The sequence below is a fragment of the Balaenoptera acutorostrata genome, chromosome 2 (assembly GCF_949987535.1).
Source record: "Balaenoptera acutorostrata chromosome 2, mBalAcu1.1, whole genome shotgun sequence".
Taxonomy (NCBI): domain Eukaryota; kingdom Metazoa; phylum Chordata; class Mammalia; order Artiodactyla; family Balaenopteridae; genus Balaenoptera; species Balaenoptera acutorostrata.
In genome coordinates, this window is record NC_080065.1 from 89061964 (window position 1) to 89085112 (window position 23149).

The following is a 23149-nucleotide window of genomic DNA, read 5'->3' on the forward strand; positions in this document are numbered from 1 at the left end:
TCCTAGAGCCGGTTGGGATAACTAGATCTTACTGGGCAAGGATGGGGCTCCTCTCCAAGCTCTGCCAATTCAGGGATCTACAGAATCATCGTCTACATGGACATCCTTCCAGATGTCCCCAATTCATGTTTCAGGGCCCCAGAAAAAGGTTTTGATCTTAGCACAAAAGATCTGCATTGAAGGAGTCTTCAGATGTGTCTGGAGTTTTGCACCTATAATTATCAAATCATTGATTTGCTGCTGTGTCTGTGCTTCCACTCTAGGAGATAAGGATTTCCTTTTACACTACCAGAGATACCCTCTGGAACTCATATTTAGCTGTTAACTGCTTGTTTATACCCCTCAGTTTCTCTGCAGAGCACCAATATAACATAGAAGCCCCCTGTCTTTTTTGATGCTGCCCACTAGCCTCATATTTTTCAAATGCCTGAATCATTGCACTTAAAAAGGCATTTCCTTCCCCTGGAATGTATTTCCAGGTCAGAAGTGGTGAAATCATTAGCAATTAGCCTACTCTATTGTACTACATGCTCTCTGTGCCTCATGTATCACGTAGGATGATGAAGACCTGTGGGGTAGTGATTGAGCCTGTCTCTAATCCTAATCTTGCCACCTAATTTTTTTGACCTCTTACAGTAAAATTTGTGTTAGTTCAGATCCTTAGAGAAAAGATACCAAAATGGGCTTATTTGTGCAAGACATTTATTGGGGAAATACATATAAGAGAAAAAGGGGAGGGAGTAAGAGTAAGCATGACACAATCTGACTCCTGGGAAGGAGAGTAAGAAGGAGATAGTGTTGGGTAGGAACAGTCTCAGACTGTTCTACGAAAGATTTGTTCACACCAATGGAAAGTCCATGAATCAAAGTCATCTGTCAGGTGAGTCTTGTATTTTGCAGGAATGGATCTGCCTTTGTATCCATGCCAGGAGCAGCCCATGAAAAGTGTGGCCTTTTATTAAATATTTTGGTAGAAGTAGCAGGGCCACCCAACAATGCTTCCTGTGGCAGGACATCTCTGTGGTGAATTATACTGGCTGCCATAGAAAACATGAAATTGCAAGCTGTGTTTTTAGAAGCTATGTCAGGTGGAAAGGTGGGATGGGAAACTGTTAAAGTGAAGGGCCAATATTTGCAAGGCATGGACATCTGAAGCAAATTTATGACTCAGAAAGTACAAATACAGCAAGTATCATTGGAATGTAACTTTTGATGGGGGTGAACAGTGGAGGAGAATAAGCCAGAGACTTAGCTAGAGGCCAGATCATCACAGAGAGTGGAAATAAAATGTGAAATAAGCACTTGAGCAATACCTATACCCCAAACTTGTTCTGGAGCAAACTCTTTGTGCAACTGGGTCTTGCCAAATTCATCAAGACCTTATTTTATCTAAACTACAATAGGTGCTCAATCATCAAACCACTGACACTTGAATAGCTTTTGAATTGCTCATTGTTGTCTAGCCGAAGAGAGTTAGGGAAACTGAAATCTAGTCCACGCTGTGGTGTCCAAGCCTTGTGCCGTGGCACATGACTATATCCATCTGGAAGGAGAGGTGCACAAAAGCACTGTACTTACTCAGAGAATGTGATTTTTTTTTTCTCACTGAAAGCACATTAGGCTAGTAATGGATCATTACCATCACTTATTAAAGTTCTTTCCATAGAAAATACTTCAGTTTAGAATTCCTTGTTATTTCTTCATTTTTTTTTCTGAATTCTAGGGCTTTCAAGTATGATGCAAACTACAGAGAATCATGTTCATGTAATAAATAGATGATCGAATGGCTTTAGATAGATCCACACAGGCTATATGAGTTTTTGGGGGAAAGAAAAAATGTGGAAAAGTATCATCTAGTGTCACCAGTTTAGATGTCATATCATTGCTCCTGGATTTACCTCACTGAAGATAAGGCACAGTGATATATAACTTAGTTTTTTCAATGTCAAAACAAGATTTTCAAAGCTTCCTGTTGCTAATACATTTATACAGAGTTCTTTTTCCACCTTTACAAGCATAACTATTACTACAGTATTTCATAATGTATTTTTTAGCAATATTCAGGGATTTGCCAAGATGATACATGACGCTAAGCATATTTTTTGTCTTCTAGTCCATTATCACTTTAAAATTAATATAAATTTCTCTTTTCACCACTGATAGGTAAAATATTGAGGTTGGCCAAAAAGTTCGTTCAGGTTTTTCTAACATGCAAAACCCGAACAAACTTTTTGGCCAACCCAATATAAGACTGGCTATAAAATATCACATGACATGATGATATTTAATTTTCAACGGTTTACCATCAAGATAAATGTAAATGTTGTGCATTAAATATTCATGTTGCCTTTTCTGTGGTACTCCTGTCTGTGGGACGATTCTATATCCCCACCCTGCTGAAGCAGGTCATGGCCATTAGACTTGGTTTGGTGTGTGCAAGTTTGAAGAAGAATATTTTAAAATTTATTTATTTTTGCTGTGTTGGGTCTTCGTTTCTGCGCGAGGGCTTTCTCTAGTTGCGGCGAGCGGGGGCCACTCTTCATCACGGTGCGCGGGCCTCTCACTATCACGGCCTCTCTCTTATTGCGGAGCACAGGCTCCAGACGCGCAGGCTCAGTAGTTGTGGCTCACGGGCCTAGTTGCTCCGCGGCATGTGGGATCCTCCCAGACCAGGGCTCGAACCCGTGTCCCCCTGCATTAGCAGGCAGATTCTCAACCACTGCGCCACCAGGGAAGCCCTGAAGAAGAATATTTTTAAATGCCAGATCTTGCTTTGAAATATTTCTGTCCTGTGACATAATGATTGGCAATATTCTGGATGGAAACTGTTTTATTAGACTGAGTCCCAGAGTAAAGATGTGAAACAGGTTTTTAAATTGGCATATAGCATGAGGAAGAAATAGAGGATTTAGTTCATACTCAAATTCTTTATATAAAATTACCTATTTTTTTAGCATGTGTATAATCACCAAAATCTCCTAGTTTTCCATGAAAAGTGACCAAAATATCTTGGTCAAGATTCTATCCTGATAGAGTTGGACTAATCCAAGGAGAGTACATCTTGATTACAATAGATTTCACCTCAAAATAATGGGAAGTGCTTTTAACTGAAGTTCACACTTCAGACTCTAAAAGAACAGGTATTCTTTTGCAGGTATTTGCAACGCATGAGTGGCTAACAAGTATTGGGTTTGATAAAGGATTTACATTTACTCCAGTAGTGTTTAAAGAATTTGAGAGCACAAACCCTATCAGAATTGTCATAATTATACCTTATCACTTTTAGGCAAATGGCTGGTTTGAAAGGATGGTACTATCTACTAATGATACCTTGAAGGTGATGGGGAGAAGATTGCTAACAAGCTTCTTAGGCTTCTTGTTGCTAAACATGTTATCCCATATTTAAAAACATGAGTGGATTATACTGACTAATTAATGGGTTGATGTCTCAAGAAATGCCAGGATGACCTTCACCAGAGTTAAGGGTAAAAGAATTTTAATTGATTCTTGATTTTTTTGTTTCAACGTTGTTGATTAGTATCCCTTTGGTCTTGAGAAGAAATACTAGCATGAAAGCAAGCAGGTTCAGAAACACTAAATTAATAGTCAAGGTCCAGAGTGTAAACGAGCTGGAGTGGTCTTCCCATGTTGCTCACTCCAACAATTCTAGCAGAGAAATAAAAATACTCATACATCTAGCAGAGGACAAACTGCATAAGCAACATTCCCCCATAGGGAGAGAAATGTGTCAAGTCATGCTTGTTGCCAGTGGCTAGAACATTTGTTGGTAAAGTAAATGCTTAACAAATAGTTTTGAATAAAGAAAATCAGTATCTTTGAAGAAAGAATGTTACTTCTTTCTCAAGATGGACATCCTTTTCCACTGCATGCAGGGCTAGTAAGTGATGAGAAGGATACTTCTCCAAGTAAGAAAGATCTATAGACCAACCTGGCAATCATTGGGATTGCTGATCTGAAAATAGATGGCTTCACATTTCAATTAAAAAGGTATTAACCCTGTGTAATTTTTCCTACAACAGAAAGTCCATTAGCAGTTTCTCCTTTACTACCATCTTGCTGATTATTCATATTACCTTCTGGATATTCTTTATTAGCATAAACTGAAGAATGCAGTAACATTTTCCTGGCTACTATAATTGTCAGAGTATAATCAGCTTAATTTTCCACCTATGTATTTGAGACAAAGTCACCCAAGTGAATCACTTATTAATTAAAATATTTCCTGAAAGTGCATTTGTGCTACCCCTTTTGAAAGTTGCTGTGGTTCAATATTGGTGATTTGGATCTTTAATTTCCTTTAATTGCATGTGAGATTTCCATAAAGAGAAACTAGCTCAGTTTTTTTTAAAGCAAAGTGTTATCTTTTTTTAGAGGCTTGTTTTTTCCTTGTCTGTATTTTTTAATATTTATTTATATATTCATTTTTCCTCTATCACTGTCTATCACTCACCCTTATTATGTGAAAGAAAGGGTTTCGAACTAGTGACCTTTAGATGCATTTTTAAATGACCTCTGCTTTTCTAATACTGCACTCTCTTATGATATCTTTCTGTAAATGAATGACAAGTTAAGCTTACTGATTTAATCATAAATTCAGACAAAATAATTTTTTCATAGATTTCATTATGCTGTGGCACCAAGCCAATAAATATAACCCATACAAGACGTTTTAAGTCAGTTTCTAAAAACTAGACTTTTCAACTCTATGGCCTTAAAATTGATGGCCTCAATTCTCCACTTGCCTTGTAACCCTGATGGAGCTGATACAAGCATGATGCTCCTTGAAAGTAGAAGAGCTATGCTTAAATTAAGCCCTGTGATGGTGCAGAACAAGTCATATTTTTAGGGGAAACTGTTTCTCGGTTGAATAAGATATCTTGACATGTCAATGGAATATGAAACTCAATTTCACAAGATTTTTCTAGTGCCAAAAGAGATTTAAGTATAACTATCATTTTTAGTCTTAACAGAAAGGATAAGTCTTCCTCTATAGACCTCTACATTCCGTGCCTCTAAAATTTAATTTTATCATTCCTCATAAAGGCAATCATTCTTTTTTTTTTTTTTTTTTTTTAATAAATAGCACTGCTCCAGGATGGTAGGGCCATCAGAAAGCAGGGGGTTTTTTTGTTTTTATTTTTATTTTTATTTATTTATTTATTTATTTATTTTTGGCTGTGTTGGGTCTTCGTTTCTGTGCGAGGGCTTTCTCTAGCTGCGGCAAGCGGAGGCCACTCTTCATCGCGGTGCATGGGCCTCTCACTATCGTGGCCTCTCTTGTTGCGGAGTACAGGCTCCAGACGTGCAGGCTCAGTAGCTGTGGCTCACGGGCCCAGCTGCTCCGCGGCATGTGGGATCTTCCCAGACCAGGGCTCGAACCCGTGTCCCCTGCATTGGCAGGCAGATTCTCAACCACTGCGCCACCAGGGAAGCCCCCAAGGCAATTATTCTTTAAGCCTTCACAAAGCAAAATTACATTTCATTGTTGGTCCATTTTCTATTTTCACTTTTAGGAACTTATCATTTCCAATAATTGCATTGTTCCTCCCTCCACCCCACTTAAGAATCTCTTTATATTAACCAGTTTTCACAGAGCTGCATTTATTAGAAGGGAAAATAGGGACTTAAAGCTTTCTTTAAACTATATTGTCTTAAGAAAGGTAATAATTCCACAGTCTGTGAAATATATATTGGGAGAGCACACCCAGCTGAGTTAAAATTAAGAACATTTTCTCTAAAAGCAGCATCAAAACCCAAGAGGACTGTAAAAAGCAAGAGAGAAAAAAAGCTAAAAAAAAAATTCTAGTTGAAAATCTAAGAGTTATTTAGAAATAATTATGAAATGAATTCAGTTTTTTTAATAATCATTCTGGAATCATTGTTTTATTCTAGAGTCATTATTTGTTTCCTAAATGGCTGTGTTTTCATAAAGTATACTTCAAATTTTTAAGCAACTTTTATTTCCAATCTTCTGCAGTAATTCTTAAATCTTTTTAGTAAAATCCCATTCTTCCACTCATTATACCCAGGCATTAGCTCAGTTCCCCAAATCAAACCTCAGATGTTCTCTACTTATTTTTAATTAGAACAGGAATCAAACATACCTTAACCAAAAGTACTCACTAATGAGCTTGTGGGTAATCAAATAAACATGTATGCCAACTATCAGATAGTTCTTAAATAGTAACAACCCAAGTACAGGAAGTACTTTTAAAAGTCTAGAGTCAACAGAGAAGGTAAATACCACAATAGAAAAGAACAGAAATATTGTATGATTTTTTTAAAAAAAGAAGTATATTCATAAATCAGCAGATGTTAAAGGACCTCACATCACTTTAGAACATTGCCATTTGGGGCAAGCAGATTATGGGCTAATTTCATGCCACTGTTCATCATTGCATTTTATTTTCTTTTTCATTTCTTTGGTAACTCAAGTTCTTATAGATTCAAGCTGCTTTAATTATGGGATGCAAACATTGATAGTGTGATACTGGAAATAATAATAAAGGTTCAAGGGAAATGAAGGTGAGAAAACTCGGAGGTGGTCCCAGTGATGGTATTGGTAAGCATCATGTAGAAGAGGTGGTGCCCTCTCCTATAGTTCACTTAAAGTTTGGTCTCTCTTCACTTTAGATTGCTGCTGCCCCTTCTAGACTGTGTGTTCATCCAGGAAGTATTTTTAAAGAGGAGGAAAAACATTGAATATTATCCTTCTGATTTTCAATGACTTCTCATTGCTGCTTTTATATTACACCAAAGCCAGCACTACATTTAGATCAGACTGCCAGGAGACTCTTGAGCAGATGACATCTCTTGTTTAATATTCAAACTTCACTACTATTTGTGATGCATGTTGCGAAAATAGAAAACAGAGGAAATAGGTTGCCTGCATTGTTTATTTTCACCCCAGAATTCCTAGGTCTATTTCACCCATCTCTCCTAAGTGAGCCCTTGAAGTGCTGTTTGGTTGAGTGTCATGGGTAATGGTGTAGGTCAAGGAACCTGCTCTGGGAATGTATGCTTTCTGAACACAACGTCATGTGTTTGTGTTGTGCAGTTTCCTGACTATTGTATGGTTTAGACAGACTTGTAAAGGCTCATTTTCCCCTTTAACATTTTAAACCCCATCACAGTCAAATTCCATTCTGTTGGAAGCCTCTGCAGAGGAAGAGAAACAGATTTCACAATGAAAATGAATATTGGCTTTATGATGAGAAATTATATAATCAAATTACTACTATCAATTCACAGCTCGTAGGGACTATGAACCCTTATGTTGCCTTCCAATTGTCTATTTTATTTATATGCTTTCGTTTTTATGTCATTCCTCAATAGATTATTATGTCATAAGCCTTAGCTACATTTTATGGATTATCTTTATAGCATCTAAAAGTCTCAGCTTCCAAGGATAATGTCATATATCTCACAATGTGTGTTTGCAAAGGTACAATGCTAAAGGCATATGCCACCATATTGGGAGACGATACGTGCTCACACGAACTGCTGGGACTAGCTTGCACTTCCCCTTGTACATTTTCCTATCTATCTCAGTTATTTATGGCTAGTTCAGCACATCTTTTTTCTACCATCATCTGCTTAGTATCCCAGTTACAGAGATGAGATTATTTTAATTAGACTTGTCATAGGTGATTCACTAGTTGCTTGAACAGTCAAAAAGTCATGCCTGAGCTCGTCTATAACAGATTTTGCCAACTCTGACCCTCCATGACTGCTACCTTTTTTTTTTTTGGCCATGCCGTGCAGCATGTGTGGGATCTTGGTTCCCCGGCATGGGTGGAAACTGCCTCCCCTGCAGTGGAAGCTTGGAGTCTTAACCACTGGACTGCCAGGGAAGTCCAGACTGCTGCTTACTTAAAACAAATTTTTTTTCCTGGATTTTAAAATAGAATGTACTTATCCATTAAAGAGAAATGTTAGTCCAATCCCATTCTTGGCAATATAGTATTCTGTACTTTGGGTTGGATTATAATCATTACATTATGAACTGTACAAAATGACTAATGCTAAATAGCTACTCCCTGCCAACAATTTAAAGTGGTGGATATTGCTGAATACAAACTGAAGCATGCAGCTTTTTGCACAAAGGCTGTGCAAATGCAACATAAATGACATTCAAATGTAAACCACAGGAGAGTTATAATCTTTATTTTAAAGTCATGTGCACTGTTTCTTTTTTAAAATCAACCAATTAACATGGACATACTTTAAAACAAAAGCAGATATTTATGTCGGATAGATCTCTGAATTGCTAAATATGATATTAGTGAAATTAATATGGATCGTGAAGAGAAAGTGGTGAGGGTACAACCAAAAATTAGAGGATTTAAACTGGATTATGCTGTCAGTTGCCACATGAGCTGTATGATAGAAACATTTCAACCTCTGGGATTTTTTTCTTTTCTTTTTAATTGAGATAAAATTCATATAACATAAAGTTTACCCTTTTAAAGTATGCAATTCTGTGGCATTTAGTACATTCACAATGTTGTTCCATCATCTCTATCTATCTGTTCTAAAACACTTTATTATCCACAGAGGAGTCCCTGCAAGCAGGGTACCATGTTTATCAACCACCAACCTCTTGCAACTACTAATCTGCTTTCCTCCTCTATGGATTTACCTCCTCTGGATATTTCATATAAATGGAATCGCAGAATATGTAAGCTTTATGTCTGGCTTCTTTCACTTAGCATAATATTTTCAAGATTCAGCTTTATCCACATTGTTACCTGAATCAGTACTTTGTTCCTTTTTGATGACTGAATAATATTCCATTGTATACACCTCATTTTGTTTATCCATTCATCTGTTAATGGACATTTAAGTTGTTTCCACCTTTGGGCCATGAATATATGTGTACAAATATTTACTTGAATACCTGTTTTCAGTTCTTTTGGTTATATACCTAGGACTGGAATTGACGGGTGCTATGTTAATTCTATGCTTAACATTTTGAGGAACCAGAGTATTTCATTTTTAAGAATTCATTTATAAAACTTCTTATATTTGTAATTCCAAGTGACTTTCATATTTTTATCTCAATCATCATAAAGATCAAGGAGCAAATATAATTATCCAAAAGTTTCAACAAGATTATTTCTAAAGTTCACTCTAACTCTGTAATTCTATTATTATAAAATTCTAGGTGATCTACAAGACATAAATGGCAAAGTCCTTTCTTTTCAGTTTATGGAGTAACATCTCCAAGCTGTCCAGTCATGCCTCCATCAGCCTATCTTTTGTTGCTATTTCTTATAACCTGGAAAAGAAAAAAAAAAGTATAGCTAATGTCTTAGGTTTTAGGTCACCAATGACTCTCTGGCTCACTTTTGGAAATGTTTCTACTTTGTGAATCCTTTTCACTCTTGCCATCCGTGAGGTTTTTATTTTTATTTTTTTTGGTTTAATCTCAACCCCATAAATTATGATTAAAAGTCATGATTAAATTGGATGGTGGGACAAAGGAAGGAGGTGGGCAGCTTTCAATTATCCAAACGATAGGAGCTAGAAATACATAAATCAATGGAAGACTAAAATGTATAAACCTCTCTTTGAAGACAAGATTTACAGCAAGTTAGACTTGTGAGTATTGGAAGAGTGAGGATATAATATGTACAGTACAAAAACATGAATGAATGAAAAATATGAAGAAATATAGGGCAGATCATTCCTATAACATGCATGATTTCTGCGTTTCTCTGTTTTTTACTCAAGTTATTTTCTGCTCTAACTTGATTTTTGGTCCATCTCCCTGCTAAACACTTCACATTTCATTTCCCTCTAAGCCTTTAGGGGAGATTGAAAGTAGCAGTTAAAGCTGGTTATGGCCAATAGTCAAGGCAAATTTTGTTTACAAGATACTCCCTGTTACAGTGTTTGGATTGTCTAAATAACAGGCAATAAAATCTATCAGCTGGAAACCTCCTCTTGTAAATGAACAGACTATTTTAATCAGTACCTTCCACTGAACAGCCTTTCAAGGGCAGTCCAGTTTAATATTTAGAAAGCTACCTGTAACCTTCAGATATAACCTATCTTTAAGGATTTATTGAATTAATGATCATGCACTCAGAATTCTACTAGTCTCTACAATGGATACAAAAATAGTATAAAACATCCATGTTTCTGGGAACTTATCATCTATTTGTGGGAACAAACTCCCCCAAGTCTTTTAAATGTGGAAAGACTTGTTTTACGGTGTTCTGGGAATAAATGTAATAAGAGATCAAAGTTGTAGGAAATAATTTTGGGCTAAATACACAAATATATAGTTTCAAGGACGAGCTAGACCTTGAATTGAACCTCAAAATTTTTGAAAATGCGAAATTATAGGGGAGATGGTAAAGATAATGTGAATAACAGAGAGAGCTGGCTAGGATTCATGTGAGTTAACAATTGGAAATAAAAATGAGTGGGAATGTAGGAAACAAGTTTAAAGAAGGCCATGTTAGCTATACCAAGTAGTTTAATTCATTGGGGAAGTCATAGCTTAGTGGGCTGAGAATAAAATGAGATTCATTTCACACATACTAGTGATGGACACAGATACATAATTGTTCAGAGAGATAACCAGGAAGCATGGAGGATATAACTTGCTGTAATCTAAAGGTGAAGAGATGAGAATCTAAATGAGGCCATGGAAATGGAAAGGAATAGAAAAGGAAGGAAAGATATAGTTAACATTTAATATGAGTGATATTCTTCCTAGCTCTTTCCCATTCTTGACCTATGAACTAGTTTGTATGAGGATACATGTTTCCATATTAGAGATGAGGAAATTGAGAGGTTTTATGATTTGCACAGGTAGGATGTAGAAGTAAGATTTTCACCTTGTTCTATTTTACTGCGAATCATGTGCTATTTCCTGTTACTCTTTCTATAGCTGGCAGGAGGGACAAAACATAAATGAGACTTTCACACTGTGAGGATGCCAGTGTTTCTCATAAATTGTAAACTTCTAATCTAACCCAGGTAGTTACCATCTGTTGTATATGTGTATCACAAATAGTCATAATTCAGTTAACACAATTATATGTTTACTTTGAATTTGATAATGACATTCTAGGCAATCCTACTTTCCCTCTTAACATGGTGCAATGTCCCCAACCTCCTGTTGTTGCCATCTTTTGTTACCTAGAGATAGGGGTCCCATTTTTTTCACCAAGTGGAAAGCTTATCAATGCTCACAGCACCGTCACTTCTTCTCCTGGCCTTCCTGAGTTCTACAGCCCTCCACAGCTGTCAACTTTCAAATACCTTTAGTCAGTTCTTACAACCCAAAGACAATATGCAGTATATTCTCTAGTTTTGATATAGGAAGAAATTTTTATTTCTTTGGTATCACCATTTCTTTACCTCCTTTATAAAATATATTTTTTTCTATCCAGAGTTATCGCTCCTCCATCTCAATATTTCATTTCTATCTTGTTCTCATTCCCTCCTCTAAAAATATTTCCTCCAAATCAGCTTGATTCCTGATTCCCTCTGCATAATATTATACTACAGTTTTATAACAGTGTCAGTGATTTTTTTAAAGGCCTCTGTTCTTAGAATGCTCATATTCACTTGCCTTTTTCTTTAACAACTTAAAATATATCTTTGAGGGAAAGATGGTGTGAAAATGTCAAATGCATTCTTATGTAGTAATTTGAGAATAAATAAGAAAAAAAAGCTTGAAGCAGTATTGACCATCATTTTAAAAAAAAAACATGTTTAACTAGTTCCAGCAATTTCAGTTTTCTTTCATTTTTTTTCTCCTTGAGATCTTTGCTTCTCATATTAAACTATTCTGGTAGACTCTGACAACGAGAAGAAAAGGAAGATGTTAAGTGCTATAGCTGATAGGATCTCCCCATTGTGGAAATGATTTTTGCTTTCAAGAATCAATAACAAAGGTGTTCTTGTGAAAAACCTATGTTTTAGCTGTCACAAAAGATGGTTTTTCTCCATTTGCATTCTTTTAAGATTTTTTTCAATGCTGTTCTAGTTGAAAGTTTTATAGTCTAATAAAGTTTCTTGCAATATAAAATCTGAGCATACAACTACAGAAAAACTAATTTTGTGGAAAAGCATTCTGAAAAGATATACATTATTTAAATAAATATAGAAATACTGTAAGAAATTATGCCTTTTTATTGGACATTGAAATAATATATATTTTGAAGGTCAGAGTTCATTCTCTATAAGATTATCAGTACCTTCTTTCAGATTACAATAACATTGGAATAAGTTATAGTCTCAGAATCTCAAGATCCAGAAATCCCTTAAAATTGAGATATAAAAGATTTTTTTACAAATAAATTTCAGTGTAATCTGTGAGAAACCATTAGTCAGAGCAATGCCGTTTGAGAATCCTTACTAACTTAACAAAAATTATCAGAAAAAAATAAAGGAATCATGCCAAATAGAAATAAAGGCTGGATCTAAGTTACTTTGGGCAAATTGCAGTTTTTAGGACATAAGGGCATTCCTAGCAATTTTCCCCATTATACAGCCTCACCTGTTTCCTCCCAGCTAGACAGTTTTGTGCACACTGTTTCTTCTGCAAGAAATGTTTTTAGTTCTACTCAGTATTTCTTCAGGTATCTGCTACTTCTTCATCAGAGATGCTCTCACTTCCAGATTAACTATTATTTGTCAATAGCTTTGTGCTACGCTAGACTACTAAAACTACAAAGACTGAGAGTAAGTCAGCTTTTAGTGCCATATCTGATACACAGTACATTTTCAATAGTTGAGGATATAACTAGCACTTTATTTTTTATTGAAGTATAGTTGATTTACATTATTGTGATAGTTTCAGGTGTACAACAAAGTGATTCCGTTTTATATATATATATATATTTCACATTATTTTCAATTATAGGTCATTACAAGATATTGAATATAGTTCCCTATGTTGTACAGTAAATCCTTGTTGCTTATGTATTTTATGTATAGTGGTTTGTATCTGTTAATCCCATACTCCTAATTTATCCCTCCCCCACTCCCTTTCCCCTTTGGCAACCATAAGTTTGTTTTCTATGTCTACGAGTCTGTTTCCATTTTGTATATAGAATCATTTGTATTATTTTTTAGATTCCACATATAAGCAATATATAGTATTTGTCTTTGACTTATTTCACTTAGCATAATATTCTCTAGGTCCATCCACATTGCTGCGAATGGCAATACTTCATCTTTTTATAGCTGAATAATATTTAATTGTAGAATATACACATTGTCTTAATTCAGTCATCGGTTGATGGGCACTTAGGTTGTTTCCATATCTTAAGTATTGTAAATATTGCTGCTTTGAACATTGGGATACAAGTATCTTTTCGAATTAGTGTTTTTGTTTTTGCTGGATATATACCCAGGAGTGGAATTGCTGGATCATATGGTACTTCTCTTTTTAGTTTTTTAAGGAAACTCCATACTGTTTTCCATGTACCAATTTACATTCCCACCCAGAGTGTATGAGTGTTCCCTTTCCTCCACATCTGTTCCAACATTTGCTATTTATAGACATTTTGATGATAGTCATTCTGAGAGGTGTGAGGTGAAACCACTGCAGTGTGGTTTTGATTTTCATTTCTCTAATGATTTACAATGTGGAGCATCTTTTCATATGCCTGTTAGCCATCTGTATGCATTTATTGGAAAAATATCTATTCATGTCTTCTGCCCGTTTTTTGGATTGGATTGTTTTTTTAAAATATTGATTTATATAAGCTCTTTGTATATTTTGGATAGTAACTTCTTGTCACATTGTTTGCAAATATTTTCTCCCATTTGATAGGTTTTCTTTTCATTTTGTTGATGGTTTCCTTTGATGTGCAAAAGCTTTTAAGTTTAATTAGGTCTCATTTGTTTATTTTTGCTTTTATTTCTTTCGCCCTGGGAGACTGATCTAAGAAAATGTTGCTACAATTTATGTCAGAATGTTTTGCCTGTGTTCTCTTCTAGGAGAACACAGGGTATCTTTCCATTTCTTTGAGTCATCTTCAATTACCTTTATCAATATTTTATAGTTTTCAGCATATAGGTCTTTCACCTCCTTGGTTAAGTTTATTCCTAGGTATTTTTTAATGTGATTTTAAATGGGATTTTTTTTTACTTTCTGATATTCCATTATTAGTGTATAGAAATGCAATGGATTTCTGTATATTAACCTTGTATTCTGAAACTTTGCTGAATTCATTTATTAGTTCTAGTAGTTTTTGGGTGGAGTCTTTGGGGTTCTCTATATAGAGTATCACATCATCTGCCAATAATGACAGTTTTACCTCTTCCCTTCCAATTTGGATACTTTTATTTCTTTTTATTGTCTGATTGCTGTGGCTAGGAATTCCAACACTATGTTAAATAGAAGCATAGAGAGTGGGAATTCTTGTCTTTTTCCTGAATTTAGCAGAAAGGCTTCCAGCTTCTCATATTTGAGTCTTATGTTTGTTGTGGGTTTGTCATAAATGGCCTTTATTATGTTGAGATATGTTTCCTCTATACCCACTTTGATGAGAGTTTTTATCATGAAAGGATGTTGAATTTTGTCAAATGTTCTTCTTGCATCTATCAAGATGATCATGTGGTTTTTGTCTTTTCTTTTGTTAATGTGGTGTGTCACATTGATGATTTGCACATGCTAAACTATCCTTGCGACCCTGGAATGAATCCAACTTGATCATGTTGTATGATACTTTTTATATATTGTTGGGTTTGGTTTGCTAATATTTTATTGAGAATTTTTGCATCTAAAGTCCTCATATTCTTTATATCATTGGTCAAATTCCCCTGTAAAGCCCTCCGGTCCTGGACTTTTATTTATAGAGAGTTTTATTTTAATTACAGATTCTATTTCACTTCTAGTGATCAGTCTATTCAAATTGTCTCTTTCTTCTTGACTCAGTCTTGGCAGGCTATATGTTTCTAGAATTTTGTCTATTTCTTCTAGGTTGTCCAATTTGTTGACATATAACTGTTCATAATATCCTCTTATGAGATACCATGTGTTTGTTCTTTTCCTGGTTTTCTTTCTGTAGTTGATTTCTAATATTGTATCATGTGGTCGGAGAAGATGCTTGATATAATATCTATCCTCTTAAATTTATTGAGGCTTGTTTTTTTACCTAGTATTTGGTTTATCCTGCAGCACGTTCCATGTGCACTTGAAAAAAATGTATATTCTGCTTTTTTTGGTTGTAGTGTCCTATAGATATCTATTAAGGCCAACTGGTCTATTGTGTTATTTAAGACCTCTGTTAGCTTGTTGATTTTCTGTCTGAATGATGTGTCCATTGATGTACGTGGGGTGTTAAAATCTCCTACTATTATTGGATTATTGTCAGTTTCTCCCTTTATGCTTCTTAGTATTGCTTTATATTTTTAGGTACTTCTGTATTGGTGCATATATGTTAGCAGTTGTAATATCCTCTTTTGGTATTGATTTTATCATTATCATTATATAGCACCCTTCTTTACCTTTCTTTACAGACTTTGTTTTAAAGTCTATTTTGTCTGATATGAGTAGTACTACCTCCACTTTCTTATAGTTTCTATTTGCATGAAATATCTTTTTCCATCCCCTCACTTTCAGTGTGTGTGTCTTTCACCCTGAAGTAAGTCTTTTGTAGGCAGCATGTTGAAGGGTCTTATTTTTTTAATCCAGTAAGCGACCCTATGTCTTTTGACTGTAGCATTCAATCCATTGACATTGATAGGTATGTACTTATTTTCATTTTATTCCCTGCTTTCCAGTTGTTTATGTAGTTCTTTGTTCGTTTCCCTTCTTTTTGTTTTTTCTTTTATGGTTTGATGATTTTCTTTTGTAGTATACTTGAGTTCCTTTTCTTTGATTTTTGTGGATCTTTTGTGGCTTTTTGATTTTTAGTTACCATGGGGTTCATGTATTTTGACCCATAATTATATCTACTTGCTTTAAATTGATAATCATTGAAGTTCAAACACATTCTAAATGATCTATAATTTATGCTCCCCTCCTCTACATTTTGTGTTTTTTATGTCCTATTTTACATCTTCATGCTTATCCTTTTACTGTTTATTGCAGTTATAGTTGATATTACAATTTTTAAAAAATCTATGTACCGGCTTATTTAAGCAATCTTCAATCCTTACTATATATTCTCATTTCCTACTGAGATTTTCCCTTTTCTGTAGATTCTTGCCTTTTTTCCACTTAGAGAAGACCCTTCATAATTTCTTTTAGGGTAGGTTTAGTATTGCTGAATACTTTCAGTTTTTGCTTGTTTGAGAAATTCTTTCTCTCTTCTTCTACTATATATGATAATCTTGCTGGGTAGAGTATCTGAGGCCTCAGGTTTTTCCCTTTCAGGCTTTGAATATATTGTGCCATTCCCATCTGGCCTGCAAAGTTTCTGCAGAGAAATCAGTTGATAGTCTTACGAGGATTCCCTTGTATACGACTCTTTGTTTTTCTCTTACTGCCTTTAGAATTCTCTCTTTATCTATCTTTACTTTTGGCCATTTTTATTATAATATGACTTGGTGTAGATCTATTTGGGTTTATCCTGTTGGGGACCCTCTGTGCTTCCTGTCCGTGGATATCTGTTTCCTTCTTTGGGTTTGGGAAGTTTTTAGCCATAATTTCTTCAGATACCTTTTCCATCCCATTTTCTCTCTTTTGCATCTGGAATCCCTATTATGCATAACTTGGCATTTTATATTATCTCATAGAGCACATATGTTGCTTTCATTTTTTTTAATTTGTTTTTCTGTCTATTGCCCTGATTGGGTTATTTCTATTATTCTATATTCCAGATCACTCATTCATTCTTCTGCATCATTTAGTCAGCTATTAATTGTTTCTAGATTGCTTTTTATGTCAGAAATTCAATTATCTTTCTTTGGGTCATCTTTTATTTTCCAGTTCCTTGTTAAAATGATCTGTGTTTATATTGATAATATTTCTTAATTCAGTTAGCATTTTTACTACCACCTTTTTAAATTCTGTGTGTGGTAGACTAATGATCTCTGATTCGTTATTTGTTCTTTCAAGGGATTTCTCTTGCCCTTTTATTTGGAGTACTTCCTCTGCTTTTTCATTTTACTTAACTTTATGAATATGGTTTTGAAGAGGAATTTTTGTGTGGAAGTATTCCTATGCACACTATGTGTCCAATATCTTTGCGCAAGGGCTGGTTTTGATGTGGACACCAGCCACAGCTTTCCTCAATGTGTACTGGCCACTATCACCTTGGTAGGGAATGTGGTTGATGGAGGATCTAAAGCCTGCATAGGGTGTGAGGCAGGACTCCTTTTCTGCTCTGTAGCTGTGCTGCCCTGTCAGGGGTAAGGTCTGCTTTCAAATTGCCAGAGGAATAACCCAGAGGGTCAGGCCCAAGCAGTCTCTTTTCCCTTTGAGTGTGTGTTTTGCCCCAAAGAACGGGACTACTACTGAAGTAAGTGAGGCTTGAGCGCTCGCAGAGGTCTGATGAGCTGCCTATGCAGGAAGCCACAGCTCCACTGAGGCACAGCCCAAGGTTATGTCCCCTCCACTGTTGTGTTCATTCCAGATCTAGTGCAAGGCTGTGTCATGGAGTGGTCAGGCTGGAACATTTGCTAGGCTGGGGATCAGGCCCTTGTGGCTATGGGAACTGAAGCAACTGTGCAGACTTCAGAGATCTGGGCTGCTGCTACCCCACCCACACCCCAGGCCTCTGAGCCTTCTCTGTGTCCCTAGATCCACTCTTCCGCCAGGACCTGTCTGCCCCAGATCCAGTGGTGTGGGGTAGGTGGAGCTGAGAGCACGACCAGCCATGGCCTGCTGGTTGTGCTGGTTTCTGAGGCACAGCTTAAGAAAGCACTGGCAATGGCTGCCGCTACTCCACCAGGATCACACCCCAGGCCACTAGGTTGTCTGTCTCTGCATAGCTAGGGGAAGTTTTTTCCCAGGACATGGCTGGCCCAGATCCTGCACCAAGTTGTGATGTGGAATGGGAAGGGCCAGGGTGCTTGCCTCACTTGGATTGGGCGCATAGCAAGGTGGCAGCCACCAGGGCAGAACTCTCTCTGCCATGTTTGTTGGCAAGCCAGCACGCATGCACTCTTTACAAGTGGAGTGAGTGTCTGTCTAGGCTCCTCCACCCTCTTATCTGTCCCAGTGGTTCTCCCAGCAGCCAAGGAGGCTTGTGTCCTCCACATAGGACCCCAGGACTGGGATGCCCAGTCTGTGGCTTGACCTGCTTGCTGCCCAGGGAGAGGGTCTGCTAGTGTGTACCTTCTTTTCCTTTCAGATCCCTCCCTGGGTGGAGGTCTCAATTGTATGTCTTTTTGCCATCCTACCTCATTACATGGAAATCTTTCTTGCAGTTTTTGTTGTAGAGGAGTGAGTTCTTCTGCCAGTTTCCACTGGGTTGTCTGTGAGAACTGTTCCACATGTAGATGTATTTTTGATGTGTTTGTGGGGGAAGGTGAGCTCCACATCGTCCTACTCCACCATACTGAAATGACCCCCAACCAGCACTATTACTGAGTGCATTTAGGATATAACTGACACTTCATTATTAATATCACCATTATTATTTAGCTTAATCTTGTCCTTATAATTTAATTATTAATGAATGGAAGTCTGTGGTTATCAATGCCCCATTTTACCGATTTGCCTTAAGAATAGGGATCTTTCTGTATTTGGCGTCTGAGGTAGGCAGAAGAGGTGTCTTCTTAGGTATCCTTTCCATGATTAGCTTAATGTTTGTAACTTTTAAAAGCACGATAAAATGTGTTATAAAGACAGCTCAAGTAAAGAGTATCAAATATGGATGTAATTGAATTAATTTATGTGGACTAATTTGTTTTATCATCACCTAAGAGACACTATCTCTAGATTGTCTGATATTAATTTAATTTACTATATTTTCCCATACAAAAAGGCTGCATTTTTCCTCTACCAGCACATATCTTTCTCATTAAAATTTGAAATCAGTAAGATTTTCAATCCATGTCTATCAATCAGTCATTCTTACTGGGGCCTACCATGAGCCTTGAACAAAGCAGGGGCTCAATAACTGCAGTAAAAATGAATAGCTTTTACTTCATATAAAAACAGAGGGATTGGGACAAAAAGACCTGCTTGGGAAACTTTTTAGAAAATGCTAGTTGGCTCAGTCAGCATTTACCAAACCAAACTTGGGTCTGCTTGCCTGTGCCCAGTAAAGCCAATTTTCTGTCAGCAGGTTGTGGTGAAGGAAAATACAACATTTATTGCAAGGGCAAGCAAGGAGTATAGGAGGCTAGTGCTCAAAAGACCCTAACTAACTCCCTGATTGATTTCAGGGAAGGGTTTTTAAAGGCAAAGCAAGGGGGAGAGTTGCTGGGTATTTGATCAGCTCCTGCCCAATTCTCTGACCTGTTGATGGTGCAGTAACAGAGTGATGTCATGGAGGTAAACATTATCAACCCTCAGGCTCCAAATGGTTTTGGAGCTTTGGGAGCTGTCTTCATGATCATCATCATGCAGTTAGCTTCTTCTATCTGGTGGGGTCTTTCTTTCGTATCTGAAACAACTCAGGAATGTGTGTCAGACACTGTTACCTATCTCGTTCTGATTCTGCTATATGGATGACCTACTGTTAAAATCGCTACCAGTTCTTCTAGCCCAACTGCTATTTTTTGTTACTACATGTTCATACTCTTCAAATTATTAACTCTTGAGGTAGCATTTTGTGACTCAGAGGAGGTCTCAGAGACTACAGTCTTTCTTTCTAAAAATAAGAGGCACATGGAGGGCGCAGCAGGGGGAGGGGTGTCTGTCCCAGGAAGGCCCCATAGGGTTCTACTCAGTTACAGTAGGGGAGGGGCTATTATAAAAAGAGGTTTTTGAGGATTCCAGGCATTTTCAAGCACTGACTCTTCAACTTGAGTTCCAGTAATCAAACTTGAATTTCTACTAACAATGTAATTGCCAGAATAGAGTTATAGCACCAGTGTCACCATGGCTATGAGAATTCTCTAATTTTCATATTATGTAAGACATCCTAATGTCATTTTGTTCAAAACCATATGTATAATTCTAACAAGAAAATAGAAATGGAGGAGAAAATTATAGATCCAGTTCCCTCTGCTGTATCACAAAATCAAGTCAAAACACTCTTAGAAAAGTAGGCAGATAGAGCAACAAAGTATATTATTGTTCATTATTAAATGCCTATATTATGCTAGATAGACATGGTGAAACATCACTGCTCTTTGATAATGCTTATAAGAATCAATGACTTGTGAAAAAAATCATGTCCTTCTTAATTTTTTGAATAGGCCATGTTTGTTAAAAATTTTTAATAAGGGATTTCATCAGGACTCAAGCTTTCCATAATCATGCAAGACAGAATTTTTGAAAAATAGTATAGTTCTAAATGTGAATCTGAGTCTCCTAAGTTAAGTTGATGAAACTTTAATATTTTGTAGAAGTTTAAAGTAGGTATTCTAGTCCACCCTCCTTTTAACTTGGAGGAATTTAGGTGTTGTTGGGTCTATATTGGATTATTTAAGAAGGTAAACTAAAAATGAAGACGAACCATTTAAATTCAAATGATATTACACCAAACTCTTTAAACCAATGAATGTGAAGGATTCCTTTCTTAGGAAGACAAAAATTTAGAGCCCATAGCTCTAGTCTGAATTAGACATCTTCCTAATTTTGTAGAAGTTAAAATAAATAATAGAAATACTAGAGTAATACTTGAGGGTAATAAGACTGTCAGGAACTTATTCCTAGGGTTTTTATTTGGATATTAATGATAATATATTGATATAATTGCTAACTAACTCACTGAAGGGTGAAAGATTTTTGTCATATTCAAGGATTCCTTCAAACTGCTTTTAGTGGGAAAGAGCAATATTGAAAGTATTCCTGGGGGACAAGATTTGTGGTGAGCACTTAGTGAATTTTCTGTAACTGAATTACTTCTTCACCATACCTCAAATAAGATACTATTACAGTTGTGCATTTTTTCATTCAACTTGGATCCTGGGGAGATGATTTGAACACAAATTTCAGGTTGATAAAAGAAAAACAATTAACTCTCAGTTATGCCAGAAGCCAATAATTTAGTTTATCTACCATTATCCAGGTCTTCTGATTTTCCTCCCCCTTTCTCTGGCCTTCTTCCTGTGTCTGTTCTCTTTTTCATTCATTAGAATATCCACAGCAGAGAAATAGAAAATATGTAATCAAAGAAAAAATATACCAAGCAATTTATCTCTTTGGTGACAGATCTAGCAAAACAATTCATAACAGCAAAGTCATAAAGGACCTATTCATTCACATCTTCACAGTGCTTCCTTAGAAAATAATAAATATATTTGAGGCTGGGACTGTACAAGATGGCACAGTGGGACTGAGGACAAATGGTGGCATAGAAGGACATGTGCTCACTCCTTCTTACAGAAACACCAAAATCACAACTAACTAAAGAAATGCCAGAACCTACCAAAAAAGATACCCTACATCCAAAGACAAAGAAGAAGCCACAATGAGATGGTAGGAGGGGCGCAATCACAATAAAATCAAATCCCATACATGCTGGGTGGATGATCCACAAACTGTAAAATAATTATACCACAGAAGTTCTCCTGCAAGAGTGAAGTTCTGAGCCTCATGTCAGCTCCCTAGCCTGGGAGTGTGGCAACTGGAGGAGAAGCCCACAGAGAGTCTGGCTTTGAAGGCCAGTGAGGTTTCACTGCAGGAATTCCACAGGTCTGGGGGAGACAGAAACTTCACTCTTGGAGGGTGCACACAGGTTCTCATACACACCAGGACCCAGGGATAAAAAGCAGTGACCTCCTAAGAGACTGGGCTGGACTTACCTGCTAGTACTGGAGGGTCCCCTGTGGAGGTGGGGGATGACACCGGCTGTGGGGACAGGGACACTGGCATGGGCCCTCTTGGAGGGAGGCTGCCATTTTCTCAATAAAACCTGGCTCCACCCAGTAGCCTGTAGGCTCCAGGGCTGGGAAGCCTCAGGCCAAAGTGTCAACAGGGTGGTAACAGGGCCTCACCAATCAGCAGACAGGATGCTTAAAGTCTCCCTATATAAACAGCTGCCTGATAATAAACACACCCCACACACACAGCCCTGCCCACCAGAGGGACAAGACCCAGCTCCACCCACCAGTGGTGGGTACTAGTCCCTCCCACCAGGAAGCCTGAACAAGCCTCTTAGACAGACAGCCTCATCCACCAGGGGGCAGACAGCAGAAGCTAGAAGAACTACAACCCTGCAACCTGCAGAACGGAAACCACAATCACAGAAAATTATACAAATTGAGATGGCATATGTCCCTGATGAAGAAACAAGATAAAACCCCAGAAGAATAACTAAGTGAAGTAGAGAATGGAGAAAAAAGAATGGAGACACAGATAGAGAAGATACAAGAAATGTTTAAGACCTAGAAGAACTAAAGAACAAACAGATATGAACAATACAATAATTGAAATGAAAAACACACCAGAAGGAATCAATAGCAGAATAACTGAGGCAGAGGAACGCATAAGCAAGTGACCTGGAAGACAGAATGGTGGAAATCACTGCTGCAGAAAAGAATAAAGAAAAAATAATGGAAAGAAATGAGGACAGTCTAAGAGACCTCTGAGACAACATGAAATGCACCAACATTCACATTATAGGTGTCCCAGAAGGAGAAGAGAAAGAGAAAGGGGCTGAGCAAACGTTTGAAGAGATAATAGCTGAAAACTTCCCTAAAATGGGAAAGGAAACAGGCATCCAAGTCGAGGAAGCTCAGAGAATCTCAGGCAGGGTAAGCCCAAGGAGGAACACTCTGACAGACATAGTAATCAAGTTGACAAAAATTAAAAACAAAGAAAAAAAAAAGCAACAAGGAAAAAGCAACAAATAACGTACAAGGGAACTCCCATAAGGTTGATTTTTCAGCAGAAATTCTGGAGCCAGAAGGAAGTGGCAGGATATATTTAAAGTGATGAAAGGGAAAAAACTACAACCAAGAATACTCTACCCAGCAAGGCTCTCATTCAGATTTGACAGAGAAATCAAAAGCTTTAGACCAGCATTGCAACAAATGCAAAAGGAACTTCTCTAGGCAGAAAAGAAAAGGCCACACTAGAAACAAGAAAATT